Source organism: Periplaneta americana, chromosome 7 (assembly GCF_040183065.1).
Source record: "Periplaneta americana isolate PAMFEO1 chromosome 7, P.americana_PAMFEO1_priV1, whole genome shotgun sequence".
Classification (NCBI taxonomy): domain Eukaryota; kingdom Metazoa; phylum Arthropoda; class Insecta; order Blattodea; family Blattidae; genus Periplaneta; species Periplaneta americana.
In genome coordinates this window covers 59,406,517-59,432,482 of record NC_091123.1, presented here as the reverse complement: position 1 = coordinate 59,432,482, position 25,966 = coordinate 59,406,517, and the positions used below count along the sequence as shown (strand labels likewise).

The 25,966-nt window shown below is 34.2% G+C and overlaps 1 protein-coding gene across 5 annotated transcripts in view; it reads right to left on the bottom strand.

Annotated features, from left to right (window-relative positions):
• Positions 1-25,966, bottom strand: part of LOC138703145 (multiple coagulation factor deficiency protein 2 homolog) — a 58,071-nt gene that overhangs the window by 12,037 nt on the left and 20,068 nt on the right. The window contains exons 1-2 of one of the 5 annotated variants that reach the window (XM_069830782.1): positions 14,730-15,014; positions 375-444 (exon numbers count right to left, since the gene is read on the bottom strand). The exons of 1 other annotated variant lie outside the window; for it this stretch is intronic. The gene's annotated coding sequence lies outside the window, so the exon portion shown is untranslated. Of the gene's footprint in view, positions 1-374; positions 445-14,601; positions 15,016-25,966 lie in introns of those variants that run through there. 3 more of the 5 variants (XM_069830784.1, XM_069830786.1, XM_069830783.1) reach the window with 3 other exon arrangements.

The following is a 25,966-nucleotide window of genomic DNA, read 5'->3' as shown; positions in this document are numbered from 1 at the left end:
ACCGTTAATAGCATTGATAAAGAAAGTGTAATCAATATCCTGACGTCTCGAATACAGACTGGTACAGTTAAAATATTTACTAGACAGTTCATAATTTAAAGAAGAGGAGTTGGGTACGAATCTGAACGCACAAAGAGAAATGAATTTTCTTTGGATATTTTCTAGTTTAGCCGAATCAGTAGAAGCAATAGAGTTTCACGCAACAGATCCATATTCTAATTTAGACCTTACTAAAGCATAATATAATGTAAGTAGTGCATCAGGACAGGAAAAGGAATAAGTAATAGACCTAATGAGACCAAGTATTCTTAGTGAATAATTAAATAAATTATCAACATGGTCATGAAAGTACAACTTAGAATTAAGATATATACCGAGATCCTTTATACAGTCCTTCCTGATTATGGCGGCATTCAATATAGAAACTTTAATGTAGTTGCCTTCCTAGAAAAAGAGATAACACATGTTTTAGAAATATTAATTTTCAAACCGTTATAATCAGACCAACGTTGAATGGTATGCATATCGTTTTGAAGTAAATGACAATCAGCAAGACTATTAATTTTCCTAAATATTTTTAAATCATCGGAAAAGAGAAGATATGGGAACAGATGGGCTTACAAATGTCATCGATAAAAAGCAAGAATAATAACGGACCTAGGATGGAGCCCTGTGGAACACCACAAAGAGTAGTGAAAGGATCAGAGAGAGAGAGAGAGAGAGAGAGAAAGAGAGCTTCCGAACCGAACACAAGATTGTCTGTTGGTTAAATAGTTTTCAAACCGGCTAAGATAATTAATGGAAAGTCCAAACTGATCTAATTTACTTATAATAATAATAATAATAATAATAATAATAATAATAATAATAATAATAATAATAATAATAAGAATAAGAACAAGAACAATAACAACAACAATAACAATAATAATACTTACTTACTTACAAATGGCTTTTAAGGAACCCGAAGGTTCATTGCCGCCCTCACATAAGCCCGCCAGCGGTCCCTATCCTGTGCAAGATTAATCCAGTCTCTATCATCATACCTCACCTCCCTCAAATCCATTTTAATATTATCCTCCCATCTACGTCTCGGCCTTCCTAAAGGTCTTTTTCCCTCCGGTCTCCCAACTAACACTCTATATGCATTTCTGGATTCGCCCATACGTGCTACATGCCCTGCCCATCTCAAACGTCTGGATTTAATGTTCATAACAATAATAATAATAATAATAATAATAGTCGACCTGGTTGGCAAGTTGGTATAGCGCTGGCCTTCTATGCCCAAGGTTGCGGGTTCGATCCCGGGCCAGGTCGATGGCATTCAAGTGTGCTTAAATGCGACAGGCTCATGTCAGTAGATTTACTGGCATGTAAAAGAACTCCTGCGGGACAAAATTCCGGCACATCCGGCGACGCTGATAGAACCTCTGCAGTTGCGAGCGTCGTTAAATAAAACATAACATTTTAAACATTTTAATAATAATAATAATAATAATAATAATAATAATAATAATAATAATAATAATAATAATAATAATATAGCACAGTTCGACGTACGTATTGGTCATTAACCTCTCGGGACTACAGTTTGAAAATCAAGGCTATAATTACGATGCATCGGTGAATGATTGACTGTTTGATAGCAGTCCTCTTGAATCACCCTGTGCTGAGCCCACAACATACATAAGACCGCAGCACTCTTCTGGAGCGATACAGCCAGGGATTAGCAAGACTACAACAGCCCGGTTTACTTAGCAATGGTGGTGATTTTATCACGTTGGTTTTCGGAACATTGAAACGTCATTGATAATGACGATAATGATGCTTCCCTCGAGGGTTGCGAACAAGAGCTCCTCATCCCTTAGAGAATTTCAGCACTCACCCCCTCCCTACTCCGACCCACCATCCCTCTACTGTAGGTGATGTTTGGTGGACTATGAATGGGTAATTGCCGGCTCCAACCCTACAACCCCCTAATGCGCTCAATGGGGTGGTAGAGAATGGACTTGTAGCTTTAGTGTATATGCGTTCTATCTTCCTCCGGACACACTTGTCATCATCAAAGTTCCCTACTTTATTCAAACACCATTATTGAAAATCCGACACGAATGGGATGGGGGAGTAGGGTGGTAAAATCACCCTTTCAATTCTGTTCTTATTTTGGGAAATAGAAACTGATGCAATATAAGAACTATGTATACTGTCAGGCTGTAAGACGTTAATTTATATCGATAAAAACCATAATAATATCTCGAGAAAGAACAAAACAACAACAACAACAATAATAATAATAATAATAATAATAATAATAATAATAATAATAATAATAATAATAATAATAATAATCTGTATATAATTTGAACTGGTAATGGAAATTACGGGAAAACGGCTGGACGGATTTTAATAAATGACCCCTCATTTTGAAGCTTGGAACTCAAAGTTTTTCGGAAAAATAGTAGTTTTCAGTGAAATGTCAATTTTTAAACATAATTTTCCTATTTTCCAAAATCCATCTGTCGTCAGTTTTGAGAACTAGCTAATAGCATTCACGGCCGACTTGATATACCCTTCGCTTTTTGTAAAGGAGAAGCGAAGCGAGCATCAAGTCGGCCGTGTTGCATTTCAGAATAAAACAAAACACATACTACAGTAAAAATATTACACGAAGGTCATGATCTGCAAGAATGCTGACATATTTAGAGCTCAAATTATATTGGTTATTAAAAACTTAACTTACTAAAAATTATTTACAGGTTTGATTTTGTGGTGTGTAATTTTCTGGGTACAGCTGTGTATTGGATATTAAAAACTACAAAACCTGAGGTGGTTTGATGACATTATTACCATTAGAAATGAAATATTATTGTAGTTAATGCCATGATGTGACTATTTTTCATTAATTATACATATTAATGCTATATTGATGATATGAAAGTGAAACGTTTGGGGTTATATAAGTAGATGTAGAGAATAACTTAAATTAGATTTTGATTTCTATATTTTACTGAGTGGCGGCTATATAGTATATATAGTATATGTTACTGAAAGTTATAAAACTTACGTAAGATAATAATATTATTAAAAATAAAATATTTTTATAATTATTAATCAAGTGGGGTTGGATCTTTTTCATATATTTAATGGCGCTGTGGTGTAGATATTTATATGCGTGGTTCTCTTCAGTATTGGCTCGAGAGAGTATCTTTCATTGTTATGGAAGCAAATAACTTTCCGAATGTCTGGTATTCTTCGTTGAAAATAAATCTGAAAAATGTTTATTTAAACGTCTAATGAACTTAGTTTGCAGCATTTCCTGCGCAAGCCACTAGTAATAATATAATAGACTAGCATTTTAATATACAGATTTTACTTTCGTTTCTATAGCACTCAATCTTCCCAATCTCCAAATTGTAGTAGATTTCTGCATTCAGTAGTTTTAATAAATAATAGTAATAATAATAATAATAATAATAATAATAATAATAATAATAATAATGTATAGCATTTTAATATACAGATTTTTCTTTCGTGTCTATAGTACTCAGTCTTCCCAATCTCCAAATTGTAGTAGATTTCTCTATTCAATAGTTTTAAATAATAATAATAATAATAATAATAATAATAATAATAATAATAATAATAATAATAATAATAATAATAATAATAGTACTAGGTATATTATGAAACAAGTTTATAGTGTTATACTTCATGGTACGAACCAATGTCCATGGAACGAGTGAAACGAGAAATAACATCAAATGTGTAATGATGGGTAGTTTGATATCATGGTCTATGAAGAAAGGGGTTACTATGACACCAATTATGTATTAAATATTATTGCACACAAGTCGTTTCATAATAACTTTATGGCACAAGTTATGCTGTTATAATAGAAGTCATGACGTTTCAGTTGGCATGGTAATAATATAATGTGATAAGCTTATACTCGTATTATGCACGATTTTCAATAACGATAAAGACGGTTTATAATACTGGTGTATAATAATAATAATAATAATAATAATAATAATAATAATAATAATAATAATAATAATAATCTACTGTATAACATGCTTTCTTTTATAAGTTTGAATAATTTCAAGGGAAAAATTGTTCCGAGGCCGGACGGGACGGTGTCGGGTGTAGTTCCTGAGTAGCTCAGTCGGTAGAGCATTCATTCGCTAAGCGAAGGGTCCCGGGATCGATACCTGGCCTGGAACAATTTTTCCCTTGAAATTATTCAAGTCTGTTTTACAGGGAGCTTTATCAGCCAGATTTGCATTTTACAAGTTTATTTTTGTTGTTATTTAATCTTCCCAATTCCCTACTCGTAAGTTACTAGTTCAGCTGCTTTATTGATGTGCGATTTCCTTTTTTATCCGCTCTCGAAAATTGCTGTAGAATATTCTTGCTTATTTTATCCTCAATATACTGTATGTAGGCCTACATTCTAAATACCCACACCATTCTCATAATTTAATTTGTTCATTTATTATTTTTTTTTTTTTTTGGAATTTCACCGTGTGCTAGAACTTAAATATCTTCAACGTTTCGGAACTACATATAGGTTCCAATTTCAGAACAAACAGGTATGGCCTAAAGAGTAACCTACTGATTTGGGCCCGTTATGTGTGGCTCAGTTGTTAAAAGTTGCAAGACATAACGACTCAAACAGAGTAGGTGGCTCATACAGTACCTATTTGGCCTGATGACACAACCTGTACATAGCTCCGAAACGTTGGATATATTAAGTTCCAGCACAAGGTGAAATACCCAAAAGTTACTTATAAAATAATTCCTGAGAATTTGACGATCTCTAGACATGCACCTAAAATTTGAGTACTTTCGTGACATTAGACGAATCGTAGTAACTTAAAATCTTTAACTACTAATGTTGCAAAAAAAGAACTTCAATTGACACTTTTACATTGCAAAACTTTGACTTCATTGTTCTACAGTAAGATTCCATAGCAATGTGTTATCACAGTCTAGTACGCCTATATACAGTCATGAAGCTCAATACATAGTAAATATGCATCCATAGATAGTTGCTAACCACTAGGATCGCTACTATCGCCTCATCACAGACAATGCGAAATAGTACCTGCACAGCCTATTGTTTCTAGTACCCTCACAACTCAAGCTTCGTGACTGTATATACTAGACTGTGGTGTTATGAAGTATTTTATACCATACTTTATACACTTTTCTATATTGCCTTGGAAACGACTCTGTATACAATCAAGTAGGCCTTGACCGACTCAAATGGACTAGGTACAAATTATTATAAATCTGTTTTCTATATTTTTAAAATAATTATCGTTAAATAGACGAGACGTAGATAAAATAGTGTAGTCAACACGTTACAAAACTAGCTTCAGTAACTAGTTGCCTAAATAACTATTTTCGATAAGACTCTAATAATATTTGGCACATAAAGGAAAATTCTAAGCAATTGTTGAATTTTATTTTGCCTTAAGAAATTTCGGATAAAAGTACGTGTTCCAGAGATATTTCTAAGCGAATAGTCAATCGTCGTCTATTCTCTTCTTCTCTAATGTTTACTATTTTTTTCTCTAAATATTTTAGTTTTTCATTGCAATTAACAACCTTGTCTTCAAACAATGGACTATTCGGCCCGTACCTTACTCACTGGTGATAAGATTATGAAATAATATTATCAGACAGTCATAATTACTGAGACATTCTGGCCATATGGTCAGTTTGACTCGAGACCACCACTTAAGATAAAACAGAAAAATACAACCAAAGGACGCATATCTAGGGTGCCTATGGGTGAGATCTCCATTTTTTTTTTTGCGAATCACTGAATATGTAGCTACAAACGATATCGCTTGGGTCTGAGTAAAGAACTTAAGCCACCAGCGAGGCTACGCAGGGTGCGCTAACAACCTTGTTGGGTGCCGCGACTGTGACTCAACACTATCACGCTAGTCTTCCATGCAGGCGGCCCGGGTTTGTTCCCCGACATCGTTGTGATGAAATTTGTGGTATATAAAATACCAGTGCGTACTTTTTCTCGGGCTACTCCCATGCTCAGCCATTTCACTTTCCCCTCATTTTGTCCATCGTCTACAATAGTTAAAACGTCCACCGCTGTGGAGTAACGATTAACATGTCTGACCGTGAAACAAGCGGGGCCCGAGGTTTTTTTCTGAGGTTTTCCCCATAATCCATTCAGAGCAAATGCTGGGTAACTATCGGCACTGGATCCTGGACTCATTTCGCTGGCATTATCAACAGTAATCTTACTAGAGATTTTAATTTATCTAGAGAAAATCAAAACTCGAGTGGGATTTAATTTGACTATTACACGATTAGAAGAAAGTATATAAAGATTAGAAGAAGTAAAGTACTCTAATATAATAAAATATTAATTGACTTACTGAAATTCTATTTCACTAATGATAGCTTCACCAAAAAATTTGAACGGAGCCGCCATTTTCAGTCGACTGTCCATGCTGTTAAAAATGACGATCGCAAAGCATGTTTTATAGTACCGTAAAGAATTTTCAGTTTGCAATGTTGGCAAACAAAGAAACAAATAGTAGGGAGGTGACAAAAACAGAAGAAAGTATATAGATCTAAAGATTAGAAGAAATAAATAGATATTAATTGACTTACTAAAATTCTATTTCACTAATGTTACCTTCACCAAAATGTTTGAACGGAGCCGCCATTTTCAGTCGACTATGCTTGAAACAAATTACGATCGCAAAACATGCTTTATAGTACCGTAAATAATTTGCAGTTTGAAATGTTGGCAAACAAAGAAACAAATGCTGGGGTAGTGATAAAAACAAACAAATGCTAGGGAAGCGATAAAATTAAACAAATGCTAGGGAAGCGATAAAATTGTGCGATAAGCAGCCATGATTGGTTGAAAGACGTCCTTTCGTACCGTTTTATTGGTCAAAAGTAGTATGACATAGTAAAAGTGTAATAGTCACCTTAGTTTAATTCAGACGCTAGATAACCATGCAGTCGTAAAATAAACCAAATAAAAATAGTTAAAACTAGGCTTTGGTGTCACATTGATGGGTTAGTACGGATTTCCGGATGGATTTAGAAAGGGCTTAAGGTACCGGGACCCGAGGCTCATTAGGTACTCGTTTGTTAGAGCTGAGGCAGGAAAGCCCACCTGTCAGCGTCCGATTCACGAATGTCCAGGCTACCTATGGGACTTGGGCAATCATCGCATATACAGAGTGATTCATTTGCGCCTTACTAAGAAAGTTTTATATAATCCTGCATTTTATAGCATGCCCACGACATTTCGGTACATATTTCTGGGAGATTTCAACGCAAGGTTAGGTGTGAAATTTCTCTACCTCCAGGGTAGGTAATTCCATAATTCAAAACAGACAACTCTGCATTTTATTTGATTACCAAGAAAAGTTATCACCGGTTAATATTAGGCACTTACTTCATTTTAAAATGCTAATGGAGTAAGCACCTATGATATTTTAAATTATACTGACATATTAATAACGTATTATATTTCAGTATGTTGAGAGCAGAACCATTTTATAACACATGTCCGAACTACTGGCCTAGTTTTGCAGTACATTAACGAAGAATTGTTGAGGAAATATGTGAAATATTTCGGGATTCTCATATTCTATGCTGGCCGAGGCACTGAAGGAAGTAGGGTTTACAGTCCATCAAGAGGTACAGGGACTAGCCACACAAGGAAGTGTTCGGCGAATTGATATCATTGCCATTAAGAACAACTCGGCATACATTCTCGATCCCACCATCAGATTTGAGACACATGCAGATCAACTGCATGAGGTGGATAGTGAAAAAAAACGGATCTATGAACCAACAATCCCGTTCTATAAAGATAAGTATAGCCTGTCCCACATTGATGTAATAGGTCTGATGGTGGGAGCACGAGGTACCATACCCTCCTTCTTTGCCAACAAATGTAAAAACCTGGGCCTAACACACAGCATTGTGAAGGAAATAGCCATTAGTGCCCTCAAAGGATCGATTCAGATATTGAGAAATCATTTGTATGCGAGTGATAATGGAAATTTCAAGTTGTCTTAACCGATAGCCGTTGTGGTTTAGATATCAATGCCAATCAATCCGTGTTATTATTTTTCTCGCGGCATTCAAATCATTCTACCCTATCTGATGATATCCCCCCTTTCTTAACTGCAAATGAGCACAAACGCTACTTAGGATAAATTTTTCTGACATTTTGCATATCTGATTCCCTAACCGTTTCTAATGTGTATCATTTTACCTTTTAGGTGTGTTTCCAAATTATATGTAATACGCTTTGTCAAATCTGGCAACCTTTTCATAAGGGAAGCTAAATTTATTCATTATTATATTAGTAAGACCAGAACTCACAGACCGTTGTTAGCTATAGCCTACGTCTTAATCACCTGATGTAGTATGAAAGGCACAATATTCCCTTTTGCATTTAAGATATGATTACGAGTACTGAGTTGCGGAATTGACTGTGAATGTGCAAGATTGCATAACTTCGCACATATAAGGAGCAAGTGACTCACCTGATATAGGGCGCACAATGGACCATTCTAAATCCAAATGTATGAATCCGTACGGGCCCGGCACGGGCAAAGGAAAGTCAAGCCAATCTGAGTGGATTTCTTTTAAAGGCTTTTCCGAACTATAAGACGAATATCAGATAACTCCATGGCGAATCATCGGACTCATCTCGTAAAAATTCTATATCACTGTCACCAATTGTACAATTGATATAGCGTTGCTAAATAACCGTTTTAAAAGTAATTTAATATTTTAATAACCTAATATATCATTCTTTGCTTATATAAATAGACACTAGTGATACATTGTTTTCTAGTAGAAGAATCGTACACATACATACACATACCCTACAATTTACTGCAGTAATATTCCTGGGGTGTGCATGGATTTAGAGCAGGCCTGTCGGACAAAATGTTCATTTAATTTGAAATTCGATTAGCGAAGGAATTGTCATGTTCTTTGCGACACCCTCTCGCTCAAATGCCGCCCCTGCACTCAACAATGCGCTGAATGCCATATGGGTAGGACAGAGATAGACTCCAGCGGAGTCGATGAATGACAATAAGTCCCTTGGTAATAGTGTCCCATATGTTTACTCTTGCACATTTTCTTCGCCCACGTTGGAGGACAGATGATCATTAATGGAGTGGGATGAGTTTGGTTTGTATTTGGGGACCAATACTTTGTTGCACTGGAGTTCCTATCTCTGATGACAATAACATTGTTCGCGGAGGAACAATTGACATAATACTACAATAAAACGGGGAAATTGGTGTATGTAATTCTCGACTTTTCACAGCTTTATTTACCATTATCAATTCCCCTCAGACATCGCATAAGGTTTCAAGACATGAATGACGTTGTCTATTAGTAAGTTTTCTTTAAAAAATCCTCTGCTATTGCTCAAATCGTAGCGTTTTAGACCACACCTCTGCTGTTCAAAGCGTTACGGTAGCTAATTAAATATAAATATGCAGAACTACTACTACTATTACTACTATCACCACCACCACCACCACCACCACCACCACCACCACCACCACCACCACCACCACCACCACCACTACTAGCCTACTGTTACTACTACTACTACTAAGTTACTGTTACTGCTACTATTACTACTACTACAACTGTTATTGCTACTATTACTGTTACTACTACTAGGCCTACTACTAACTAGTACTGTTACTATTACTACTACTAGCTACTAAGTACTACTACTAACTACTGTTACTATTACTACTACTACTACTACTAACTACTAAGTACTACTACTAACTACTAAGTACTACTACTAACTACTACTATTACTACTACTACTACTAACTACTATTGTTATTACTACTACTACTAACTACTAAGTACTACTACTAACTACTACTGTTACTATTACTACTACTACTAACTACTAAGTACTACTACTAACTATTACTGTTACTATTACTACTACTAACTACTAAGCACTACTACTAACTACTACTATTACTATTACTATTACTACTACTACTAACTACTATTGTTATTACTACTACTAACTACTAAGTACTGCTCCTAACTACCAAGTACTACTGCTAACTACTACTGTTACTATTACTACTACTACTGTTATTATTACTACTACTGTTACTACTACTTCTGTTACTGTTCTACTACTACTACTACTACTACTGTTACTGTTATACTACTACTGCTGTTACTGTTATACTACTACTAATACTACTACTACTGTTACTAGTAATACTATTACTGTTACTAGTAATACTATTACTGTTACTAGTAATACTACTACTGTTACTACTACTACTAAATTAAAGAAGTGGATATATAGGATGAACTGTTAGCAATGTCATTGATTTTGGTGGATGATTCCTTTAGTAAAAAGCAACAAAAATTCAAATACCATTTTACTTTGTTGTGGACAGTTTTCCAGAAAAATGTGTAGTTTTAAATACGTAAATTGTGTCATTGCGCAACGTTGTAACCAGCGGCCGGATGCACAGTAGTTTGTTTTTTTCCTGTGTGCAATCTCTTCACCGGACTTATTTTGAATAAAGGAGTGGAGATCATTGACGTGTAGATTGTTTTCAATGTTGTAAGAAAAAAATATAGATGGTGTAGTGTTTAATTTTTGTGTTTTAAACATGTAGAGAGAAGCTGCAAATAGTATCATGCTTCAACCAATTAAAATAGTTGCCTTCCACTTCAATTTTTTTAAGTAGTTCACCGGTAAACTTTAATAAGAGATGCCTTTAAACGCAATTGTTTGTTTAGTAGTAGTAATAGATTTATTTCCACTGGCAGAGATAAGACCTTCTCTTCCACTCAACCAGTATCGAACAACAGCAATACAATAACACAAATACAGGAACAATATACAATTAATAATAATAATAATAATAATAATAATAATAATAATAATAATAATAATAAAATGAAAACAAGTTTAGTTACATATAATTCTAAAAAATCAAACCAATTATAGTAATGTGAATCGAACTGTTAAAATAATAAAGAAAATTTATGTTAAAATTTGTTGTTTACATATTTTCTTTTCTCCTCTTCCGTTCTAACGCACACGCGAGCTAGTATGTATATGCTGACTCCATACAATAACTTTTACAGCGTTATCGTGGTTTCATACAAATTAAAATTGCGTCGGATCAAATTCCTGAAAAAAATTAAGGGACAAAAACTAAAATTCCTTCAATTAATTACTATCAGAATTCACTGCTCTCTTAAATTAATCGAGGATATTGGGAATTTAGTGAATACTTTTCCTAAATATGCTACTAAATGTTTCATTTAAAACATTTATTTCCAAACGTAAGCAACTTTAATTTTTATGTTTGAAATCTCCCAAAGACAAGAAACTAGTTCGATTAATTAAAATGTGTCTCAGTGAAACATGCAGCAGAGTCCGTATAGGTCAGTTTCTACTTGATGCTTTTCCAATTCACTGCGGGCTAAAGCAGGGAGATGCACTATCACCTTTACTTTTTTAACTTCGCTCTAGAATATGCCATTAGGAAAGTTCAGTATAACAGGCAGGGTTTGGAATTGAACGGGTTACATCAGCTTCTTGTCTATGCGGATGACGTGAATATGTTAGGAGAAAATACACAAACGATTAGGGAAAACACGGAAATTTTACTTGAAGCAAGTAAAGCGATCGGTTTGGAAGTAAATCCCGAAAATACAAAGTATATGATTATGTCTCGTGACCAGAATATTGTACGAAATGGAAATATAAAAATTGGAGATTTATCCTTCGAAGAGGTGGAAAAATTCAAATATCTTGGAGCAACAGTAACAAATATAAATGGCACTCGAGAGGAAATTAAACGCAGAATAAATATGGGAAATGCGTGTTATTATTCGGCTGAGAAGCTTTTATCATCTAGTCTGCTGTCCAAAAATCTGAAAGTTAGAATTTATAAAACAGTTATGTTACCGGTTCTTCTGTATGGTTGTGAAACGTGGACTCTCACTCTGAGAGAGGAACATACAGTAGGTTAAGGGTGTTTGAGAATAAGGTGCTTAGGAAAATATCTGGAGCTAAGCGGGATGAAGTTACAGGAGAATGGAGAAAGTTACACAACACAGAACTGCACGCATTGTATTCTTCACCTAACATAATTAGGAACTTGAAATCCAGACGTTTGAGATGGGCAGGGTATGTAGCACGTATGGGCGAATCCAGAAATGTATATAGAGTGTTAGTTGGGAAACCGGAGGGAAAAAGACCTTTAGGGAGGCCGAGACGTAGATGGGAGGATAATATTAAAATGGATTTGAGGAGGTGGGGTGTGATGATAGAGACTGGATTAATCTTGCACAGGATAGGGACCGATAGTGGGCTTATGTGAGGGCGGCAATGAACCTTCGGGTTCCTTAAAAGCCATTTGTAAGTAAGTAATCTCCCAAAGAATAAGACCATGAAATTAATGGCATGACTTACGGTTCACTATGTATATGCTAATTACATAAGTATGGATGCGTTTCCCTCGTTTTATATTTTTGTGCGAGATCGTGCATATTTGCTTGGCTTCCGCACAAAACCAATCCGCGGAAAGTCTAAAATTCCACATTCAGTATTCCCAACCTAACACACATAACAATTTCCCTCTTCTTACAGCTTAGTGACATATTGATTTTACTGCTTTAGGCTTTCAACATATTATTTTTAGAGACGTTCAATATAGTAATAATTATAAATTGGAAACTTACCACTGCAATTTCACCTAAATTGCACTGTTAATTATTGTTTTTAAGTATTTGAAAAATTAAGTAAACTCTACAACTCCACTAAAGTTACTGCATTCGTGATGCAAGTAACATTAAGGAAGCCGTGAAAAAATCAACAAGATCCCAGATGCCGATGTTATTACTGCAATATGTTATATAAATAATATTGTTAAAGTATTAAAATGAAAAATAAATCATTACTACCGTTTGTTTTAAGTTCGCATTTATAGACTGGGGGGGGGGGAAAGGCAGACGTGTATCACGGCCTGCTGGAGTATAGTAAACACAGAAAACATTTTAAAGCAACAATGTTGAAGATAGATCTTTTTATTTTGCAAATTTGCCGTCATTGGACAGAAACCAAGATGGAGATTTCATTGCAACTAATTAGAAATTCCTCTTTCAGGTATGTAATAAACGATCTTTGCACAAAATAATGTACGATACACGAGCGGTATGTTTTCTTTCAATTCTCGGAAATTAAAAAAGCTCAACTACGTTTCTCTTTTTCATACTTTTCCTCGAACATGAAAACTTCAACATACCGCTCTTGTAACGCATATTACTATTACCTTATTGTCTTAAGCGGTGACTATACTATAACCACGAAGCTCCGCTGCTTGTGTCTAATGTCCATACAAAAAAATACGATGAAAGGAAACAGATCAAAGTCTGAAACTTATACAATGAGAACTAAATAAACAAGTTAGTAAGTAAGTAAATAAATCAATAAATATATAGATAGATAGATAAATAAATATATATATAAATAAGTAGATAAATAAATAAACAAATAAATAAATAAATAAACAAACAAATAAATAAATAAAATTCGGGTAAATATTTGCTCAGTAACTATGCTATAGTAATTTCGATTACAAGTCCACAAGAAGCCTGGTTTCGATTTTCGGTAGGAATATTATGAAGATTTATTTCACTTTTGCAGGAATTCTGTGGTGTGGGTCAGTCTTACGCTGCGCTTCACATACGATGACACAGAACATCAAAAAATTATTGTTATATTATTGTTATTATTATCACTCATTATTATTAGTAACAATAATAAATAGTAGTAATCCGCCTTTGGTGTAAGGATTTGACAATTTTGTTCCTTATATCAAATAGTGTCAAAATGTAAGAAAATAAATTCTGAAAGAACATATTAAAGCCTATATGCCTAATGATAGAAAATATGTGATAGTTAAAACAAAGTTGTAACTTTTAACATTTTCAGTAACGAAAACTCAAGAATAATGATAGTGATCACGATAGTAATAATAATAATAATAATAGTAATAATAATAATAATAATAATAGTACGAGAATCTCACAAAATATCAGAATATGAAATTCTGAAATCAACAGAGCTGGAATTCAGGCATAGGTACTACCTTAGATCAATAGTACCCTTTCACGGAAGTTGTTCCAATGAGCTTTCACACAAACATTAATAAACACTCTACTCATAAAATATTATGCTAGAATTACAATAACATTGTCATAACAAGAAAATTCCTAAAGTTTTATAAAGAAATGCAAATTTTATATTTTAAGGGCTTGTCCATTGTGAAAGACAAATTATTACAATGTACAGTATACCAACATCAATATATTAAATAATAATAATGATAATAATAATAATAATAATAATAATAATAATAATAATAAAATAATAGATCTAATAATTTTATTGTTTTAAGAATCTTATTGAAGAAACTCACCCTTTAGTAACAGATGACACAGACGTTACGATATGTTAAGGATTTCAACAACTATAAAATTAAAAGTTGGTTAAGCTTTACTTACAATATATTTTTTCTGCTTAAATAAAATACAATGTACTTGAAAACTGAAACGAAAGAAAAATCTTTTGCACACACGCAAAAAGAGAGAAAGAGCTTAACAGATTTCATTTATCTCTACGTAATGCTCACCAATCTTTCGATTAGAAGTTAGAACAATATTTATCCTGAAAGCATGTTGTCATTAAGATTGTCCCATTCAATGATAAGGGTGAATTAATTATTTATCGAAGAAAAATAGGTTAAGCTAAATTAAACTGCACACGAATACACCATATAAGCGTCACAGTGAAAAAAAAGGACGACGTATTTCCTGCTTAATGATGATAAGGTAGCCTACAGCAAATAAATATGTGTGGGTGAAGCTGCAAACCAAACAGGTGATACCGGCAGGTCGATATCTCGCCAGTGCGAGCTAACATGGACGCCGGGCGTCATTGTGCGCAGCATCCGCGACGTTCGTAGCAAATGATGTGACTCGATGCCGCTACATGGAGCTGCGAGCTCAGATTCAAGAAGCCGACGTTAAATTCGCAATTTAACGTTTCCCAGATGCGAACCTTAATAGCGTTCAACCTGGTTTCCTTCTTGGTATTACGTAATCATTTTTGACACACGCTTAATGTATTAGCAGAGATGATGATGAAGTATGACGTAGTAACATATTCGACCGAAGCGTCACTTCAGCCCTCGGTCACAACGAAATAAATTCCGGAATTTTTAGTATTGACTGTTGCGTCTTCAAACGTGATTAATGAACAGTTTCCTGGACTCTGATACTTCGGCAGTCTGGAGAAACAACTAGGAATAAAAAACAGTACTAAGTCAATTGGAGATAGTTTTGAGATAGTTTTTTATTTAACTTGTCAGCAAAATTACAATCTGTTCAACAATGTGAACAATAAGTAACAATTATGAAAGAATCAACAGTATTACAAAATAATAATAATGATAATAATAATAATAATAATAATAATAATAATAATAATAATAATAATAATAATAATACTTACTGGCTTTTAAGGAACCCGGACGTTCATTGCCGCCCTCACATAAGCCCGCCATTGGTCCCTATCCTGAGCAAGATTAATCCAGTCTCTACCATCATATCCCACCTCCCTCAAATCCATTTTAATATTATCCTCCCATCTACGTCTCGGTCTCCCTAAAGGTCTTTTTCCCTCCGGCCTCCCAATTAACACTCTATATGCATTTCTCAATTCGCCCATACGTGCTGCATGGCCTGCCCACCTCAAACGTCTGGATTTAATGTTCCTAATTACATCAGGTGAAAAATACAATGCGTGCAGCTCTACGTTGTGTAACTTTCTCCATTCTCCAGTAACTTCATCCCTCTTAGCCCCAAATATTTTCCTAAGAATCTTATTCTCAAATACCCTTAATTTCTGTTCCTCTCTCAAAGTGAGAGTCCAAGTTTCACAACCATACAGAATAACCGGTAATATAACTGTTTTATAAATTCTAACTTTCATATTTTTTGACAGCAGACTAGCTGACAAAAGCTTCTCAACCGAATAATAACACGCATTTCCCATATTTATTATTTTTATTTAATAATAATAATAATAATAATAATAATAATAATAATAATAATAATGATTTATTTTAGCTGGCAGAGTTAAGGCCGTAAGACCTTCTCTTCCACTCAACCAACAAAAAGTATACATACATATGTATGAACTTACAAGCTACAAAGAATTTAACAATTTGATTTAGATAAGAGTTACATGTATACAAGAGTTACTTATGAATTAAACAGTAAAATACTATGAACTATTAATTAAACAATGAAATTGAAACTGTGTAGCAGAATTAAACTAAAATACACAGAATGCTAATATATTTAAAATTTCAAAATATATAGCTCAATGACATATAAATCGTTTGTAAAACTGAAATTATGGTTTGAATCTGTAGATTAAATCTAAAACAGCATGTTTGTTAAGTCTGTTCAGGTGAAGGATACTACAGAGTGTTGTTTCCGATCTCTGGAAACGAATTTTGAATGACGTCATATGTATCAGGAGTCACACGACAGCTGAACTGTGGTAAGAGGTGACAGACCAGTAGGGAGTGATTTCATAGTCAGAGTGCACGGTGTCTCACAGCAGCAATGACCAAAAAAATCGAGCCTTTTTGGGAGGGGCACATTTCGACCCTTTCCAATGCCAAGTACAGTTTAGTGAAAATAAAAGAAGCCTGCAAAAAAACGTGATTTCGTTATTTCCAAGAAAGGTATCTCCTGTGTACCTAATAAGACTGGTAAAGCTCGGATGGGATTAATTTATATCATATCAGGGGGTGCGGCTTGTGACGAGGTGGATTTTCTTGCTTTTTCCCCTCTGGAATTAATCGCATCCGAGCTTTGCCAGTCTTATTAGGTACACAGAATATGCCTTTCTTGAAAATAACGAAACCACGTTTTTTCAGGCTTCTTTTATTTTCACTAAACTGTACTTGGCATTGGAATGGGTCGCAATGTACCCCTCCCAAAAAGGCTCGATTTTCTTAGTCATTGCTACTGTGAGACACCGTGCACTATGACTATGAAATCACTCACTACTGGTCGGTCACCTCTTACCACAGTTCAGCTGTTGTGTGACTCCCGACGCACATGACGTCATTCAAAATTCGTTTCCAGAGATCGGAAACAACCCTTTTTATTGTTCAATAAATTCACTGCTAATGAATTTGGATAGGCGAGAATTTCTGATAGGCGAGACTGTAATTTTCTATTTCTTGTTTGACTGTTGCGATGCGAAAGTCTTGATAGATGTGTCTGTTGTTGATGTACCAAGGGATGTTGCCAATTTATTATTCGTAGTGTCTTTGATTGGAACCGCTCCAGTATCTCGATGTTAGACTTGCCAAAGCTGAATTCCATATGTCCGAATAGGTTTTACAATGGCTTTGTAGAGAGTTAATTTACTTGCTGCTGATAGTTGTGGGTTATTTTACGACGCTGTATCAACATCTAGGTTATTTAGCGTCTGAATGAAATGAAGGTGATAATGCTGGTGAAATGAGTCCGGGATCCAGCACCGAAAGTTACCCAGCATTTGCTCATATTGGGTTGAGGGAAAACCCCGGAAAAAACCTCAACCAGGTAACCTGTCCCGACCGGGAATCGAACCCGGGCCACCTGGTTTCGCGGCCAGACGCGCTGACCGTTACTCCACAGGTGTGGACTGATAGTTGTGATATACGTTCGATTAACCAGTGTAATTTGCTGAATTTAAGATTTAGTTGTTTTCCTTTAGTCCAGATATGTTTCCTCCAAGTTAGCCGGCGATCTAGAGCATTCCTAAATATTCAACTTCTTCAGTTTGGGATATAGTTTGATTGTTGAGTTGTACAGGTGGACAGGAACTTCTTCGCAGTGTGAATGTAACGTGTTGACTTTTGGTTTCATTGTTTTCAACTCTCCATTTTTTAAGCCAGCTTTCTAATTGGGTCTAATTTACATCTTCTTGTAAAATTTCTACCTCGGGACTAGGAGAGATGGCGGTGCACAACTTCTAATCACTGAATTGTGCACCAATATGCCTGGATTAAATCTAAAATCTCTCCGCAGTGCATATGAAGGGAAGGCATATGCCACTATTGATAGTGATTCGTCCGTCAGATGGGGACGTTAAGCCTGGCGGCCCCCATGGTGCTATTCGACAGGAGTAGACTACGTGCCGGCACCGGGTTTCCCCTTCTCCCTTCTTCACCTTCATCATCATCCTCACCCATTTCCTACACTTACATATACACTCACCCTAGTATACAACATAACTCTTCACAGATACACATCATGCATTACATGGCCCATCGAAGAGGTGTGACATTTGAAAATGAGTCACAGTCCTACCATCTATCCGCAGTATGCGGAACCCGAATCACGCAAAGTGAAGTGGGTAGGTATTAGACACATAAACACATATACATACATACACACATTGTACATGTTGTGACGCAATACTTGTATTTTCATGAACTGCTAAAATACTTGGATTTTCATGAACTGCTAAAATACTTGTAGCAGTGTCGTCTGCAAATGTAGCTAAAGTAGACAGATCAGCAGTATATAAGATATATAGTATTGGTCCAAGAACACTGTCTTGTGGAATTCCAGATTTTATGGGATGGGAGCTGTAACATTATCTTAAAATTTAACTTGAAAGAATCTATCTTCTCTATATGTAATATAGGTAATCGTAAAAAAAAAAAAAACTGTTTGTACTGACATGTATAGGTAATTTCGTGCTGAGATGCTATGCAGTGGATAAGGGTCCATTAGAATGACTGTCTAAAAAAAAAAAAAAGACAACAGTATTTTTCCTGTGGACTCATCACTTTTTTCCAATGAACTGGTTTCTATACTCTATAATGTGACTGTGTTCCATATTTACATTAAATAACTATTTAATAAGTTTTCAGGCATAATCCAATGTTTTCCATTACTACCTGTAAAATTTCATACACGCAATAAAGGCGCTAGATTCGTATACAGTAAAAGACCCCTTTAAATGGAGTAACACTTAGACATAACGGATGTTATGTGTACGTGCGTCGGATTTGACTCATTCTTCTTCAGAAAGATGTGTCTTGCCTTGGATAGTATTATGGCGTCGTCATCAAATTTTCAAAAAAGATGTGACTTAGGCCCAATTGTATAAAACTCCCTGACTAAAGATCAACTTTGATCGAAGATCGAAAAGTAAACCGAGTTCAGACACTTCTTCTATTGTATAAAACTTTTCTGCGATCAAATTACCTTGGTTCAAATGCAATCTAAGTTCACGTGAAAAGGATTTGGCAACATCGCATAAACAGGTGATATACGTGATGCGCGGACCATGTTATACAGGTTTGTTCAGTGTTGCCAATCTAGCGATTTTAACTCTTTTTCAACAACAATTTCTTTTAACTTTTATATTGCTTAAATAGGGATTTAGTGACCTTTTCAGCACCCCATAGTGACAAAATTTAATCTTTCTTTGTTGATAATGAGAAATCTAGCGACTTTACAACTACTTTTTCACGACTTTCCGTATTACACTCTGTTGGAGACACTGTTTTTTTTTTTTGCAATGTAAATAATGGCGGACAATAAGAAGAAGGTTGACTGTTCTCCAAGTTGTTATCATGTTATAGTGTTTGATACTGCTAAACATAATAAAGCTTTATAAAACGACAATTTTCGTTTAGTAATACAGTTAATTGAACATTTATGAATGTACCCATATTATCCATTAATAATTAATGATTGTTATAAACATAATATAATTATAGGTTATGTTATTTGATACTGCTGAACACGATAGAGCCTTATAAAATATAAGAATGTTTGTGTATTAAGGCAAGAAATTCAAAGAAATATATATAAATGCACCTAACATATCTATTAATATTAATAATAATGGATATTTTATTTGCACAATCTATCACTCGTATAGTTCAAACAGAAAAGAAATAACTGAACTTGGATCATCTAACTTAATCGGAGAAATTTCTTCAGTCAAAGTTGACTTTAGTTTGAGACAAATTAATCTCAGATTAGACTTTATACAACACAAAATTCCAAGTTCAGCTGAAACAAGGATCAATTTAACCTCTGATCTAAGATTAAATGGTTTATACAATCGGGCCTTAATCTCCTTTTTCAATTCCTAAACTCTTTTTCTGACAGAGACCTCAAAACAAGATCCTTCGACCATTTCTCTCTCACGATGTATTACGACGCTAAATAACCTCTGCAGAGAGTTATTATATTATTATTTGATCTTCCGCTTTAAGCGACAGAAACAGAAATCGGCGATGCGTATAAGTTTTAGCCAATTATCATACGTGTTTGATTGGTTAGTTGGTAACGTCTGGAGACATGGTAGCTTGGCCTTCATAACTACATTAGTCTAGAAGTGTGAAGCATTGCGCTTCTGAATTACTGGAATGAAATTAGATCTTTTTTAAGCTTATTTGTCTAATTGTAATTAAACAGTTCATCTAAATGCTAATTATTCTAAATTTTCTAAAGTAAATAGTGATGCACTACAAGGTTCCGTTTTGGGTCCACTTTTATTTTTAATTATGGTGAATGATTTCTCTGCCAATCCATTTATACTCAACAAGAAGAAACCTTCACCTTACTGAGCCCAACGTCAGACTGGCCAAATTAAAAAAAGTGATTCGAATTCATGGCTGTTTCTATGTTCAATAAATTGCCACCGAATGCACAGAATGAGTGTAATACAAAATGGGTTAATAAATTGGGGTGGAGTAGCATCATCTGTATTTAATCCATTAATTTTATTACACAGAAAATTAATAAAAATTTGTCTAACCAAAAATATGGATTACCCAACAAGTTTAATTTATGTATAGAGATTTTAAAGTATTAGCTATTGAAGAAATTTATAAATATAGTTTACTAACTTACTACCACTGAAATAAAATAAAACATAAATCTAATCTATATGAATATTGTACTCGAAGACAAAAGTTTACTTTTCCATTAATTGAGCCTAAATGTCATACAAGTGCAGCTCTTAAACGTGTTGCTAGTTTCGGCCCAAGACTTTATAATAAAATTGCAAACCATTTTCCAAATTTGAAATATTTTAAAATTGAATCTTTTAAAAAAGAAATTTATAAAATTATTCATGATATATAATATTGACAAATGTGTGTATTTTTTACCCTTTATTTCTGTCGATTACATTCATGTTTTTATTGAATATCACTGGCTTCTGTTTCAATGTCAATTTATATTAAATGTGTTTTTTTCTCCCTTTATTTTTTTTTTGCTCTTGTGTGTTATTTATTGGTTTGAATTAAGTTACTTACTGTATTTAGTAAACTGTCCTTGTAAATTTTATGTTATATTATTGGCTAAGACCACACCGTACACAAGCTTGGCTCATGGTAGTGGCTAGAAACATTTTTGTTTCATAATTTTAATTTGTACTCACTAGCTTGCTACTTAAATAAATTAAATACATAAAGTTTTAAAGCAAATTTTACATAGTTGGCTTCTTAATAACCCATAATAATACATTTGTCAGTCCAAAGAAAGATTACATGACTGAAGGTTTAATTACTTATAAAATTTGAGGAAAGTGTTTCAAAACCGGTGCTTGTGTACGAAACGGTAAGACCAGCAGTCTGAAACTGCATGGGCGCCACATTTACGGGTTCGAATACTTGCTTATTAACAACATGACGTGCCGTTTTGTCTTAGAGGTCCGACGTCGTGCTGACCCCAAGTAATGAGAGTCTTTGTTCAATCCTAGCGTTTTGGTCAAGTGAAAAACAAAAACGACTCCGCAAGGTAAAGCGGGAACAGATAAATAAATAAACAGATAATTTTAAAGCAATGAATGGTTAATAAATTCTACTGATGTGTTTTTCTTGTTGACGTTGCGTGTAGAACATTTAGTTTTTATACTTAGTATTCACACGCATGTATTAGTATAATTAGGAGAAGTTTTCAGCACGGATTCGGGAGCTGCAGAGAGTGTGGTAATCACATTATACTCAAAGGACTGCGCTGCTTACGGGTTAAATAATGAGAACTCGGCAGCTCTGTGGCGTTGTTTGCGCACAAGCCGAACAGCAAAGTATGTTCAGCGACAATGCATCGCTCATTCATAAAATGTAATTTTAAATATTAGAACAGTGGCAACGAATCTAAATTAGATGTATGTATTACAATGCAATTCAAAATGGACCCACATTTTAATTATGTACACGCTCATCGCTGGCCATTGTAGCTTCTTTCGGAACACATATCTAAACATGCGTGCAGTATCTGCTTATATACTCACTGGTTCTTGAATAGCATCGCTGGATGGCGTTTAAGGTAGAATAAATACAGGAATTGTATAATTTTATTCAGTTTAAATGGTATTGTCACATTTTTTAACGTACGCTTGTATAAGGGCTTTTATTATTGTATAGCTATACATTTTCTTCGGATGACAGAGTCATTATCAACTTTTCATAAAAGAAATAGAATATATAGTCCAAAAATAGTAGTTATTGCTTCCACCTGGCTGCAGGATAGCTCAGTTGGTACAACAACTGGCTACGGACTGGAAGGTCCCGAGTTATATCCCAAGTAGGAGAGACTGTTGTACTTTGAGCATAGTGTACTGTACATGGGATCATAATTTTCGCAACGATAGACAACGATTACTAGTGACATTCACATCAGTAACGAAAACATTTGAGCTGAATTTCCCAGTAAAAACAATAAAAAATTCCTTGCTCCTTTGGTTTTCCTATTATAGAAAATCAAAATCAGAGAAGATCAAGAGGACAACTCTGTACTTGTAATGTAAAACTAAGTTCAAGAGGTAAAGTGCACCTCAGTCATTGCTCACGGTTGTGACAGTTGTAGTCATTTTTTTTTTTCAAATTAAAAGTGTAGATTTTAGTATTACATTTAATTAAGAATGGAAAATAACTCAGCAATACTAATTACAACATATTCATGTCAGTAATAAACAATTGCGAGATAAAAATTGTAACTATTTTCTGATGTAGTCTGTTACACTTTAAAAATACATCACGGGTGTGACAGTATTTGGACAACAGATTATATGTTAGGCCTAATGTATTAAATTGCAGATTTCTGAGAAGCAGAATAGGATATAGTTGTAGTAATTTATATATCTATAAGGCAGCAACCTACACACACTGATAGAAATAAATTAATCTTTTTATAAGTACAGTTCATGGGCTAGTACTAGTGAAAATATTGTTATATTTACTTTGTATTTGATATGGAAATAACGGATTTGAACTGGCATGCATCAAATCTGCCATGCCCAGACAAGACTGATGATAAATGAAAGAATGAATGAATGAATGAATGAATGAATGAATGAATGAATGAATGAATGAATAAATAAATACGTAAGTAAGTAAATAAATAAGTAAATAAATAAATACGTAAATAAGTAAATAAATAAATCAATAAATAAGTAAATAAATAAATAAATAAGCAAACAAACCAAACAAATATATAAATAAATTAATTAATTAATATTTTTATGATATTAAACAAAATTGTAATAAATTTATATCATCACGGGTGTGACATGAAATCCTCACGGGTGTGACCCGTCTGATTTCCCTATCAATAAATAGCATAGCATAAGCAAATTTATGGCATTTTCAATGTATTGCAATATGCTAATTAATGTTGTACAATGTTAAGCAATGCAACACTTTCAAGATAGATTTTTTTAATCGTAATAGTTTTTAAAACAATTATTATATAGAAAGTACACATCTTGAAAATAGGTTCATAAACTATGGAATAATAAAAAAAACACTTATCTCTAGTGAATAATTCTTGAACTAAGGAAAAAACTCATTACATATAGACAGTTGCAACAATAAAGGCATGTTCATCACGAAGGATAATATAGCAGGCTGACCTACAAAAGTGTCTTAAATTACCAAGACAATAAGTTTAGTACAGGTTCATTTGTTATGGTTAAAAATGAAAAAAATAAAAATATGATAAAAATTAGCTCGTCAGTCTAAAATATAAATCTTCGGTTTACTTTTGGAATTAGATTGATATTATTTATTTTATTTAATATTGTAACAGCCAGACTCACTTTGGTATGGAATGGCTGACCTTCGATTTAAACTAATTTGGAAGAAATTAATAAACTTAATTCCACAGACGCAATCTCTCATACAATCTATTAAATGAAATACGTAAAAGATCTACGAATAACATGAAAATAAATTAATGTAAAATGTTTTCTTTGTGACGCAGCAACAACAACCTGATCGCCTGCATAAAACTTGCATTCAATAACAGACGATATTTTAGAATTATACAGAACAATGGACAATACCAATACACGACTTAGAAACACGGACCTTAGAGAACTTCAATTAAACGCAACGAAATAGTTGATATTAACTTGCAAGAAGGCTTGCAGGATATAATCCGACTGCATCATAGACCAAATGTGTAACATGAAAAATTCTTTATAACATTATTCCAAATGCATTAAGTATCATACATACAATACCAGAACATTGGGTAATTCACACGACAAGAATACTCTTAGGTTTGCAGGAAATCTTTTAGTTTAAACAAGTACAGACGGACGGAGAAAGATTAGTAAGAAACTGAAACGTTGAAATGACCAATTATGTAGATGGAGAAAAGTACAAAATTACAAAGGTTGGCAGTGATTTACCTAATCCAGCGTGTGCGTGCTTGTAAACTGTTTCCAGAATCGAATACGAATCTCTCCAATTACCTTGAATTTAGACAGAAATTAGAAGGGTAAAAATTTGAAAGTCAGAACTAAAAATATGCTAATGATTCTGAGAAAGAAATATAAACAGAATAGAAATTAAATATTAAACTTACAGAAAAAGTGCATTATTTCTCTCCCTCTCTCTCTTTTCCTTTCTCTTTCTTTTGTATAAAACATGAGCGTTAATCAAACTGCGTTCCGTGTGCACTTAGGAATATATGCATCAATATAAAGGACTTGTTAACCAACAATTTTCGTCCGCTTAAGGTAAATTCATATTAATGACACATACACACACTATATCGTGTGCTCATTTCAAATCTTCCCACCTTGAATAATTTCAGATGAGGAAAACCACATCAATTTAGTTTTCGAGGGGAAAGTTCAAAACCACTGCTGATTGAATTTTCTGTTACATCCTTTCACCCCCCCCCTTCCAACTTTTGAATTTCAAATTGCACTTCCTATCTTCAGGCACAATTTTAAAAAAGTACATACATGCACACGTACATACATACATACATACATACATACATAGCATTCTGCCTAATAGCAGATCTTTCACTGCAAACCCAGCATTCTCCAGTCTTTCCTATTTTCTGCCTTCCTCTTAGTCTCCGCATATGTCCCACATAGCCTATCTTAATGTCGTCTACCATCTGATATCTTCTTCTGTCTCGAAATTTTCTCCCGTTCACCATTCCTTCCAGTGCGTCCTTCAGTAGGCAGTTTCTTCTCAACCAATGACCTAGCCAATTTCTTTTTCTCTTCCTTATCAGTTTCAGCATCGTTATTTCTTCATACACTCTTTTTCAAAGAGATTCATTTCAGTCGCTTCTCTTCACATCGTCGTAATGTCCATGTTTTTGTTCTATACAATGCCACACTCCACACAAAACACTTTACTAGTCTCTTTCTTATTTCTTTTTCCAGAGGTCCGCAGAAGATGCTCTTTTTTCTATTAAAAACTTCCTTTGGCATTGCTATTCTCCTTTTGACTTCCTGAAGCAGCTCATGTTACAGCTTATAGTACACCCCAAGTATATGAAGAGTCCATTTGAAAATATCAAA